We start from the raw sequence: 11,814 nt of genomic DNA on the forward strand, positions 1-11,814 counted from the left end.
TTCTGCCTTTATGATTGACAGGCTTCATATTTCTAACCAGTGGTCTGACCGTGAACATGCCCCTGATGTCTCGTGCGATATTTGGGGTTCCTGCGCTATTTTCTTCTTTAAGGGTATATCTGAGTTAAGCAGAGCATGGCGCGTCTTGGTCTAGTCTTCTGATCTGGGAGTCGAGCATAGCTTCGCTGTGTGCTCGGAAGGTTGAGCGCACGTCCAGATCATCAAACTTGGTTGCAATCCCAGAGCCAGTTTGTATGCCTTCCTGATTAGCGCGTTTATCTTGTTCCTTTCCGTCTTGGTTTTAAGATATGCGAGACTGTAGGTGAGGCGCTGGACGAGGACGGCTGTCACTATCCGTATTACGTCCTGTTCCTTGGTCGCCCTTCTTTTCTTTGTTATCCTGCGTATCATACTAGAGATTTGACCGTCTGACGAATCGCGTGTTCGTTCATGATTATGTCGATATCCACCGGTTTGTACTGGGTAGAGTGTAGTCTTATGTATTGTGATTTCTCGGTGATCACTGCCTTCCACTATAACGAGCAGAATCATCAAGGTCTTGCGCAGCGAGTTGTAACCATTCTTCTTTTTCCCCAGTGTACCCTTTTTGGGTCCATACTGTTACATCGCCTGTATAGATTGCATTCCTAGTGTTGTGTGTTCCTGAGTCTTCTTGCTATCCATGTCATGACAATTGTAAACAGTATTGGACGTACTACTGCAGCTAAAGGAGACTGTCATAGACAGAATAACGGCAAGAAATGGGAGCATCATATTGGCCATAGATTTGAAGGGCGCATTTGACAACATTAGCCGCGAAGCGATACTCAGGGAACTGTCAGCAACAGAATGCAGGGATAGCCGCTTGGCGGCCTCGAGTGCGTGTACCGCATCGTATGTGCTCTGAAAATTTCGCCAAAGCGATCGTCATTTCGCATAGACTCTGCCTGATTTGGACGCCTCCGTCTTCTTGATGGTGCTAGCGACCTAGTGAGCCCAATTAAAGGAGAGCGCATTTTCTATTCGGCCTTGTACGGCCTTTTGTCGCCTACGCCGGCCCACGGCCGCGCTAGGCCTACCTCCGTGACTCAACGCGCAAACAAGCCACGTCACCAGAGCTATGCAAGTCGCGGAAGAAACGGAGATGCCCCTAAATGACATCGAAGGCAAAGGTTGGATACAAGCGAACAAAAATATACTTCGGCGAAACGCAACTCGCACAGAAGCATATTTACAGACGGTAACGGACGCTACTCAAGGTCATCCGTCGAACGCGCGTGTTCCTAGACCGCCACGTCAAAGAACGCCACCGCAGCCACCCTTGCCGGCAGGACTTTAAAGTCACCATACGCCCTCATGGCGGCCTTACTCTTAAAGCCTCGAGCACAGAACACGCGCTAGATAGCCTACGTAAAATGGCGGCTGCTGATACTACCGTAACGCAGCATGACCAAGTTCTACTCTGCTACAACCATATCCCATCGCTACAAGCACCCCAGAGGAACAATGCGCTGCTCTATATGTCAAGATTCAAGCTGTAAAGCATAGAGAATGCACTTATCAAACGGCCACCTATATGGTGCCCCCGACCGCGTATTTGGGTTTGCTCGGTACGGTGGTTCCGCAAGGGACAAAACGACAGAAGAGACGAAGAAAGCGGGCTGTTCCGGCTAGCATCTACCGCCCCCAGGAGCCGAGCAGCCAAACGATTAGCGGCGCATGCTTTTTCAATGGGCGTCATGTTAGACGCGGCACTAGCCTGACAAAGCCTATACTACTACTACTATTGTTATTATTTTTCCTATTCTTCTTATTATTATTCTTATTATTTTAGTAGTAGTAGTAGTAGTAGTAGTAGTAGTAGTAGTATAGAGGAAGACTCGTTTCACGAAGTTGGTACTGAACTGTCTGTATGGAACGGGCGAATTAACTGGCTAAATATTAACTTCACAGTTTTATTTATTAATAATAATAGTAATTGATTCACAGGAAGGGGAAGGCGCAGTATCTGTCACACTTGTGTCTTTGGACACCTGAACCGCGCCGTAAAGGAAGCGATGGTGGGAGTTAACGTGGAAATAGAGAAAGAGGAGCCATAGTGGAGGGCTGCGGAGTAGTTGAGGTGTCCACAGACACAAGTGTGACAGATACTGTGCCTTTCCCTTCCTGTGAAGGAATTATTACTATTATTATTAATAATTAAAACTGTGAAGACATTGAGCCAGTTAATTCGGCCGTTACCTACAGACAATTCAGTGCCAACTTCGTGAAACGAGTCTTCCTCGATACTACTACTACTACTAATAATAATAATATTGTCACGCTCTTCCCGCTGTCCTTATTGATGGAAGATGAGGATTGGCGGGATAAGCAGAAGAGGAGGAAGCTGGTTCTGCCCCGCTCTTGTGTGCTATTCTCTAGCGCAGCCTAAGATCTGTCTAAATAAACGTCGTAACAAGTGTGGTGGAGGTGCGGAGTAAAGATCACCACGGAACCTCTCCTACTTCGCCGGAGCAGAATTGCTGGGCTACCCCCCCTACGGACGGAGATGGCGCAAGCAGATGTTTCAACGCCGCCTATGCCAGCAGCACAACCGACCATCCCACAGCCTTATCGGGAACCACGACACTTTTATGGCAAGCCTGGGGAAGACGTGGATGACTGGCTCACCCACTACAATCGGGTGAGCAAATACAACCGCGGGAAGCGCGTGGCACTGGGATGCGAACACCAAGCTGGCGAATGCGGTATTCGTTCTTGAAGAAATTGCACTAACATGGTTTGACAGTCATGAAGCATCCCTTACCACCTGGGATCGCTTCATGGAAGAAATGAGAGCGGGATTCGGCGATGCCGATGCTCGAAAAAAGAGCGCAGAACAGACTCTGGCTCAGCGAGCGCAAGTACCGGGGAGACCTGCACAAGTTATATAGAAGAAGTCCTCAAGCTATAGAGAATAGTTGATGATCGAATGACAGAAGACAAAGTGGGCCACCTCCTCAAAGGAATAGCGCAAGATGTGTACAACTTTCTCATCTGCAAGGAGGATTTGAATACCACCGCTGATGTAACACGACACTGTCGCACGTTTGAATCTTTGAAGCGACGCCGTATCATTCCGAAGTTTGGTCGGCTGCCTAATGTGACAACTGTCGCTAGTGTGGATGTGTCTGAAACGACAAGCCTGGCCGATACAATTCGCCAGATCGTCCGCGAAGAACTTCGGAGCCATCAAGATATTGGGGGTTACGTCAGGCCCGTCTACAGGAGCACCTCTTCGTCAGACAGCCCATCTTCTACCTGTTATGCTGCCTCTGTTACGTCTCCTTCGGACACCCGATTCTCTGCTGCTCATCGCCTGAACATCCAGCCTCTCAACATCAACGCCTACAATAGCGAGCACTCTCGTCCTCCTCGTCGACCACATCCAGAGCATGAAGCGTTTATTCCAAGCAACGATGAGCCTTATTCGTCGAATGAACGTGAGCCGCCAGTGTGTTATGCCTGTGGAATGATCGGAACATTTCCCGCTTTTGCCGAAACCGTCGTCCGTACCAGCAGTATCGCCGACAGTGGGTGAACTCCCGTACAAGGCTTCCTGCTGATAATGATGATTCATATGGAAGAACACCTGGCCGGAATGAGTACAGATCCACAGCTAGCCGACAAGAACGCAGACTGGTGCTGAACCGAAACGAATCACCGGCCTCTGACCGTAGCCTGATCCCACCATTTCGGTGCCTACGACCATCCCCTTCTCCCCGACGACGGTCGCCACCTCCGGGAAACTAGTGAGTGCGGACGATGGAGGTGAGGTCGCAAAAGATTCTAGCTTACCCATGCCTCTTCCCATTTCGATGTTAAAAAACCGAATATAAGTGTTTGTGGACGGTGTACGTGCTATGGCGTTGTTGGACACAGGTGCAACTATTTCTATTATAAGTCTCGCTTTTAAAAACTGCCTTGGTCGTAAAATATGTTTGCGACAACATTTTGTGGTGGTGGCGAACCGCTTAACCCACTTGGAGTCTGTTCCAAGGTATATATACAATGGTAGCGAAGGCTGGGCCCAAAAACGGTCCAGCGCGACAGCAGCACAGCCACTTTGGGGGGGGGGCCAAAACACTTAGATAATGAAATTCAAAAGCACAAATAAAAACGCTATAAAACAACATAAAGAAATACACATTTTAATGCCACGTTTTATAAAATAGGTAAACTATTTTAGCAAAACATTACTCCCCATTTTTAATTTTTTGCAACGTTCTTGTTACGCCCCCTGTTGATGAGTGTGCGGTGCATTTGCAGCTTGACTTTGCAGGCCTTGTTTCGGCACCCAGCCACAGTGGCCGCGGGAGCTCACGAAGCGGTTTCTTATCGCCAGTCTCGAAATGCCCCTTTTGCGAAGTTTTCGTCGTCCTTGCACGTCGCGTCTCTGTCACCGTTTTGTAAAATTTGCACCCCGCCGCACCGCTGCGGCAGTTTTCTCGGTTTTTGTCGTTTCCTTCGACGTGCGGCCAGTGCGAAGTCTTTTTCCGTCTTTGCACCTTTTGAAGCGCTTAGCGCTTTATTTCAAGATGAGCTTGCGGCGTGTGAAGAAACGATGCGCCGTGGCACATTGCGACAGCATGGACAGTGGCGTCGGTGTCAAGCTACACCGCTTCCAGCTGGACTTTCACAGGTGAGCTCTTGTGAGTGTCGTCTGCTACAAGGCGTCTGCTCTAGGTATGCTCCGAATGCTTTCGTTGGGCTGTTTCTTCTGTTTCTGTTTCTTTGGGCTTCTGTTTCTGTAACCAGTTCATGCGCACGTGGCTTCATTTTTTCGGTGATATTTATGCAATACACTACAGGGCACACACTTTAAGTGCTGAGCTGTGCGAAGGAGGCCCACCAGGCCCACCATTTGTTTGATTTATGGTGAGTTTCATGCAGCCGGCTATCACCAGCGTTAACTTGATACCGGGCTCTCAGGAGCAACCACGCGCATGCCACTGACCGGAAGGCCAATTTAAAACCAATTGTGCTGCCTGACAAGTCTGAGCACAGCACTGTATAGTTTTTCAACACCGCGAAGCCAATTTGACCCTCGCAACTGGTAGTATCAAAATTCAGCCACGTGTATATGCGCGGCCTTGAGGGTGCTTTAACTGAATTCACTCAGGAGTTACTGCCTGTCTTCTTATTGCTATCCTGCATATGCATGACCGTTAGGGTAACTTTAAACGCACTTCATTCTCGTCAATCTTAACCATAGAAAAGTATAGCTACCCGCATGCCATGAGGACGAGCGTACGTAACCGCACTCTTAGGCGCTGAGAGCTTGGGGCGAGCATTTACTACCATAGTTCAGATATAATGGAAATATAATGTACTGCAGTTAGCATTGACAGGAATAATGACGCATTGGTGTTTGGAGTATGCAGTAGTCCTTACGGCGCAATTGTGAATAACGTGCACGTTGCATCACCGTAGCCTGATCCCACCATTTCGGTGCCTACGACCATCCCCTTCTCCCCGACGACGGTCGCCACCTCCGGGAAACTAGTGAGTGCGGCCGATGGAGGAGAGGTCGCAAAAGATTCTAGCTTACCCATGCCTCTTCCCATTTCGATGTTAAAAAACCGAATATAAGTGTTTGTGGACGGTGTACGTGCTATGGCGTTGTTGGACACAGGTGCAACTATTTCTATTATAAGTCTCGCTTTTAAAAACTGCCTTGGTCGTAAAATTATGTTTGCGACAACATTTTGTGGTGTTGGTGGCGAACCGTTTAACCCACTTGGAGTCTGTTCCGTGAATCTTGTTATCGCCGGCCACACATTCCGAACTGAATTCGCAGTACTTACTCGATCAACGCATGACGTAATTCTTGGACTCGGTTTTCTGGAGCAATGTGGGGCCACTCTCGACTTTCGCAATGGAGACATTTCTGTGACCGCTCGAATTGAATCTACTTTGCGTGCAAATTCGCGGACCCATCCTAGTACGCTTTCGGTTTCGGAGGACATAGTCATTCCTGCAATGTCAGCAGAGTTTATACGAGTTGTTCCACCTGTGCCAGTGATGCGTTCGACGCTGTGGTTGAGCCACTTACCCTCAAATGCGCTAGAGAATAGCACACAAGAGCGGGGCAGAACCAGCTTCCTTCTCTTCTGCTTATCCCGCCAATCCTCATCTTCCATCAATAAGGACCGCGGGAAGCGCGTGACAATATTAATAATAATCATTAGCAGAGAAATATACTTTGTGTATTATTATTATTATTTAGTAGTAGTGGTAGTAGTAGTAGTATTAGTATTATAGGCTGTCTCAAGCTAGTGCCGCGTCTAACATGACGCCCATTGAAAAAGCATGCGCCGCTAATCGCTAGGCTACTCGGCTCCTGGGGGCGGTAGATGCTAGTCGGAACAGCCCTCTTTCTTCGTCTCTTCTGTCGTTTTGTTCCTTGCGGAGCCACCGTACTGAGCAAACCCAAATACGCCCCCCGACCACTGCGCCAAAGGAATTATTCATACCATTACACACTACGACACCCAAGACATCCCGTTCAGCCTCACCAACATCAATGACGGTCACCCCATCATAGAAGCCCGATGTCTCGGCAAGACTAGCTCTGTCTGCAACGTTTTCTAAGGCGACAAAAAAATGATTCATTTATAGGAAGGGAAAGGCGCGGTAACTGCCTCACTTGTTTTCTGTGGACACCTCAACCGCGCTGTAAGGGAAGGGAGAAAGGTGGGAGTGAAAGTGGAAAGAGAGAAACAGGAGCCGTAGTGGAGGGCTTCGGAGTAATTTCGACCACTTGGGGATCTTTAACGTGCGCTGACATCGCACAGCACATGGACGCCTCTTCATTTCGCCTCCATCGAAACGCAGCCGCCGAGGTCGGGATCGAACCCGGGTATTCCGGCACAGTAGTCGGGCGTCTTACCACTGCACCACCCCGGTGGGGCTCTAAGGCGACAAGGTCCCCTTTTGGATCAACTACAGAGGGGCACAGTACCGATGTCGCATATTAGGAAGAAAAGTGGAGGCCTGCTCTGCGCATTATAGAATGGGCCACCGTGCTGACGTATGTCCGACACCTCAAGTACTCAAGTGCTCGCGCTGCGGCCAAAACAGCCCTCCGACCGACCACGAATGCGAACCTACCTGCGTGGTGTGCGGCGCCCCGCCCCTCAACGGCAGCATAGTTTGCAAGAAGCGTTTCAAAATGCCACTGAAAGACGCTAGACTAAAACCAACTAGCATTGCGGAACGCGCTGCAAAACGCCAACGAACGCCCATCACGGCTGCGGAGCAGGAACCCCTCTAACAGCCGAAAAAAAAAGAGAGCGTTTAGCCGAGGCCATACCCATTGCAAGTCCAGATCCACCTCAAGAAAGCGCAGCAACAGGAATTTGTCGCCCTCCTCCCTTCCCTGGTCAGATCGCGAACGCCTTCGCTGGTGCTGTGGTAATGTGGTGAGACGCCCGACTGCTGTGCCGGAGTACCCGGGCTCGATCCCGACCTCAACGGCTGCGTTTCGATGGAGGCGATACGAAGAGGCGTTCGTGTGCTGTGCGATGTCAGCGCACGTTAATGATCCCCAGGTGGTCGAAATTCCATAGCCCTCCACTGCGGCTCCTATTGCTCTCTATACACTTTCACTCCCACCTTCCTTCCTTCCCTTACCACGCGGTTCAGGTGACCAAGCTACAAGTGTGACGATACTGCGCCTTTCCCTTCCTGTGAACTAATTATTATTACTATTCGCTCGCTCGGGAAAACGCGGAGCTCACAGCATAAAGCCTCGAGATCGAGGAGCTCGAACAACAGCTGCAAATATTTCTCAAAAAAGATCTTCCTCCCCAAACGCATGACTCCGCTGCACGGCCCACCCTAACAACTATCACCTGTGTGTAACTACCTAAACAGATCACCTTGCCACCTTCTTCACCTCTTCCATGCGCACGTCGTCACCTGCTCGCAACCTTCCCCCTAAGCGAAAAGCACAAGCAGAGGCTGACAATCCCACCCCTATGGACACCTATCCGATGGCTAACTGCAGCCATCGAAGCCACGCTGGCTAGTCTCGCCTCAATGCAAAATGACAGCGCAGCCTGGATGACCAACATATTCAACCAGTTGACAACTCTCGAGCAGCGTCAATGTGCACAAGAGGCGACCGCGGCTCTAATGCAGACCTAGATTAATGGGCCCTTACTCACCGCAATTACAAAATCGGTATGAGCCGACCAGCCCCCACCCCAAACGCAGCATGGCTGCACACCGTAATGAGATACATGTGTGGCTGTGGCATTGATGAAATTTCCATACGAAACGAGACAACTAAACGAAACAACAAACACTTTCAAATGACAACGCTCCTACCACCATCGCCTTGAAAGAAACAAATTAGAATAAAGCTTTGTGACAATACTATTAATAAGCCCCACGGGTCGCCACACTGGTCCATCATAACCTAATGGCTATGAACCACCCCCTCGAATTTAGGGATATAGACGGCCACCTAGTCGAGCTTCTCCCAGGAACTCGCGCAGGTAGTAGCATATTTGTTCTAAATATATGCAGCCCACCCAAAGGCCCTGCAGCCCCTCTACTAACAGCCCTCCGAAATCGAAAGACCCTTTTTATTAGCGGCAGACACCTTTTAATAGTGCTCGGCGACATCACTGCAAACCACACAAGTTGCGATTACAAGAAGAAAAGCAAGAGGGACATTGCGCTTTGGACATTTTCCAGAATGAGGGCTTCTCCCTCACCAATGATCTAGACCACCCAGTAAGAATAGGCAACAGTGTTCAGACTAACATAAGTCCAGACCTCACTTTGACTAAGAACATACCACACAGTCACTAGACCAACACATACAACTTCGGGAGCGACCACTATATCGCAAATACGGAAATTCGGCTCCGTTCACTGGCTCGATATAGTCTGCGCCCCGTAGAAATTGTAAACTGGATAAATTCCGCCAGATTCGTAATTCATCTCCCAAATCCATTGGCGATCTCGAAAAATGGGCTCAATGCCTCTCCCAGGCCGTGGCATTAGCTACCTCCACAATCCCAGTCACTCTTCATACTGACATCGCCACCGAATATTCGAGTCAATATTGATGAAAAACATGTTCCCGAGGCTGATAAGGTACATATCATGCGGTCATTTGTCTTTTACATAAATTATATTTAAATTATATTGGAACTCTTCTGCACTCCGAGAAAAATTAAGTGCTCATTTCCGCTCATCTCGCCGCTTAATTAACTCCCGTAGCATACAACGTCTTCATGGTTCAACAAACTCCTTCAACCAATCCTTCGTCCCCATCGCCATAGAGGAATGGAGCACAATTACCGAAAGCGCCGTTACCGAGTCCAATCGCTCTAAATTTAGGCAGCTACAAACATATCATTTTGACCTGCCATAGATACTTTTTCTTGCACTCCATTATTAGCAATCAGAGTTGCGCGCACTGATGCGTCAACGTCGATTTTCGTGTATTTAATCTTTTTCCCGCTTTTGCTTACTAGTTGATTTTTTCACATATCATTATTTTGTTATGCTTTGCTGCATGATTATCCGTATGTATTGCGCACGGTCTCGATTGCCGGACTTTTCTTCTTTCCCTATTGTTTTTCTTTCTTTACTCAATTTCTGAATGTTATACATATCTGTATTCTTTTCCTTTGTTGTTATTCCAATGTAGGACCATAGCCGCTTTTATACACTCTGTGCCTGGCAACTCCGCGCTCCGCGGCCGTCGCCACCGCTCCTTCTCCGTTGACCAGTTACGCCGCTGGCTGCCGAGAGATGGCGACAGCAACGTAGGGTCACCCTCGCCAGGCGAGTGCCGGGTGCGCCGTGTTGCAAAGCGGTGCGGATAGTCACGCGCTGCCGCTTTCTCGCTGTTTCGTGGACTGTTTTCCAGTGTGCAAGTTCATGCTTCTACTTTTGTCTGCCTTCGGGTGCTGCAGAAATACAGCATCGCACCAACTGGTAAGTGTCTTGGTATGTCCTTCCCGCGATCGCTGCGTAGTATTCAGCTGCTTTGAGGCTTGTAAAAAATAGTGACAGCACCAAACACTGTGTTTATTAAGCGTCAATACTGCAATTGTAATGTTAGATGTGCACCTGTGCTTTCTGGACTGCAATGCTAATTGCTTCCCTGCCGAGCTCGTCTGCGTAGTGTGTTAGACGTGCTCCTGAGAAGCTTTTTTTTTTTTTGCAGTGTATGCTAACTACAAAATTTTGTGATAAAATAGAAACACAATATTTACCTATTGTGAAGATGACTTCTTTAAAGTGAGTTAAACCGAATCGTGCAAAGCCTATATAAAAACTAAATCGCTGTCCCTCTCTAGCATCGGAAACAGCAAAACTCGTACTCAACCGCATTAAAAACAGTAAAAATAATGACAACACCAGAAGTGTGTTTATTACCCGTCAGTAAGGTAATAACAATAATGAAGGTGCACGTGTATTTTTGGACTGCGATGCTAATTAACTTCCGCCCTGGTTAACTCGTCTGTGTGGTATGTTACATGAGCTCCAGCCCAGTGTGTTTTGTTTCGCTACCTGGGCAATTCTGTGAAAAAATAAAAACACAAACTTTGCCTTATGTGACGATTATTTTGGAGTGATCAAAATAGAAAGTTGCAACGCGTATATTTCTCTTTCCTTGTTTTTCAAGTTAAAAAAAAAAACGTTTGTACGACGCTCTGAATCATTGAAAGTAACAGCTGATACCAAAATTGTTCTCCTTACAGATCTCAATGGCATACTGCGATGCAGTTGTTCCAATCATCTGTAAATCAAGCTGGCTTCTGAAGTGCTATCAGTGACAGCAGTCACCGTGAACATTTTTCCCTACTTGCGGCAACTATTCATCACACCACTTCTACATGGTAGTCTTGTAGCACAATTGCTGTTGTGAAATGTGTAAATTAATGCCGGTGCCTTTCTTCTTAAATTTTGTTTTATTGCAGCGTAGACTAGCATTGTAATTTCTCTATTACCATGGGCACTAGCGGAGCAGTCATGCAGTGTTTCGAGCCATACGCAGTTTCTTGAAACTGCCTGACATAATATGCCATATTGGCGCGAAACCTTTAAAACTGTATTTGTTGTTTTTTAACAGCCGCCGGCATACAGACTTATCACTCTGGTTCTGGACCTCGTATCAGTTCCGTAATATTTGTTTGTTAATGCTCGATGTCGCGAGTCACACCTTTATCAGTTTCGTTGTAGCGCAAGATGCACCGAGATCCGTCTCAAAGGTTCCGGCCACTCGGGTGTCTTTCCGCAATGTTCCAGCCCGTGCTGGTAGCTGTTTACGACGTTATCTAGATTGTTCTGTGCAGCCTTTAAATTGAGCGTTGCCGAGTGTGACGGGCATTCTTTGTTCGACGATCGACGAGCACGTTGCTATCGCCGTCGTCGAACTCCCTTCAGTGACGCCTACTCCGGCGGCCCCCGGATCCAACTCGTCCTCGGAGTCCCCGCTGCCAGGTACAGGGCCCAGGCGCCACGCTTCCAGCTGTGGTGTCCGGGGCTAGGGCAGCCATGGACCTGCCGCCTCCAGTCCAGCGACCTACGAAAGCGCAGTGCTTTCAGTTCACCCTACCGGAGCCTGCTCCGGCGGACGACCTAATTGATGCACTCGAGGCGGTCGTCGGTGTCGGGGGTCTGCAGTACCTGCAGCACCTCGGCGGAACAAAGTTCCTAGCTGCCGTCTCGTCGATGGCTCAAGCAACTAAGATGGTAGCGGCGGGCACAATCCTCGTCGCTGGAAAGCAAGTACCACTGGCGCAA

The sequence above is a fragment of the Amblyomma maculatum genome, chromosome 10 (assembly GCF_055883805.1).
Source record: "Amblyomma maculatum isolate TAMU_Amacu chromosome 10, ASM5588380v1, whole genome shotgun sequence".
In the NCBI taxonomy this organism is placed as follows: domain Eukaryota; kingdom Metazoa; phylum Arthropoda; class Arachnida; order Ixodida; family Ixodidae; genus Amblyomma; species Amblyomma maculatum.